The sequence below is a fragment of the Pteropus vampyrus genome, unplaced genomic scaffold (genome assembly GCF_000151845.1).
Source record: "Pteropus vampyrus isolate Shadow unplaced genomic scaffold, Pvam_2.0 Scaffold387, whole genome shotgun sequence".
NCBI classification, from domain to species: Eukaryota; Metazoa; Chordata; class Mammalia; order Chiroptera; family Pteropodidae; genus Pteropus; species Pteropus vampyrus.
In genome coordinates, this window is record NW_011889168.1 from 3,901,669 (window position 1) to 3,902,726 (window position 1,058).

Sequence of the window (1,058 nt, forward strand, 5' to 3'; positions counted from 1 at the left end):
AAAAAAAAAAGCTAAGAGTTCATCGCCACCAAGCAAGTATTACAGGAAATTTTGGAGAGATTTCTTTAAGAAGAAAAAAATATGCATCAAAAATATGAATAAAGAATGGCAATAACTACATATCTATCAACAAGTACTTCAAATGAAAAATAATGAAATGCTTCAATCCAAAGATAGTGTGGCTGAATGGATAAGAAAATAAGACCCTTTCATATGCTGTCTACAAGAGACTCACCTCAGATTAAAAGAGACACACAGACTAAAAGTAAAGGGATAGAAAAAGATATTTCATGATGGACCTAGAGGATATTGTGCTGAAGGAGTAAGTCAGATAGAGAAAGACAAATGCCATATGATTTCACTTACATGTGGAATCTAAAGAATGAAACAAATAAATAAACAAACAAACAGAAGCAATCTCATAGATACAGAGAAGTTTTTAGGGTCACCAGATGGAAGGGTTTTGGGAGGGTAGGCGAAAAAAATGGGAACAGGATTAAGAAGTACAAAATGGGAGATTGGATTAAACATGGCAGAGTGAGAGACATCCCCAGATCTCTCCCCTTGAAACAACGATAAGCTGAACATCTAAAACTAAACAAAAAACACACAAACTGCACACCAGCACGTCTGAGCATGGGATCTGTGCATAAGAGCTACCACAGGTCAAAACCCTGGATGTCAGGTGGTGGACTGGAAGAAACAAAGAAGCTGCCTCTTGCAGCCGCTGGAGCTCCCTGCAGGTGGAGGTTGAGGGGAGAAGGAGCGGTGAGTTCCCTGAACAGCCCTGCCTGGGAGAGCTGTGAGCTCCACACCGCTGGCCAGCAAGCAGGGCCCAGTCATCAGGGCAGAAGGCAGAAAAACAGGGATGGCAGAAAAGCAGGGACAGCAGAGAAACAACAGCTGATTTTTACCTGCCACATTTGCAAAACAGAGGCTGAGCCGCAGCCCCCATCCCCCAAGCCAGAAAACCCTTCTCCCCATACCCTCCGAAACTGAACACCTCAGAGCCCCAGGGGAATCTCAGGAAACACTACCGACCTGTCGCTAACACTGAC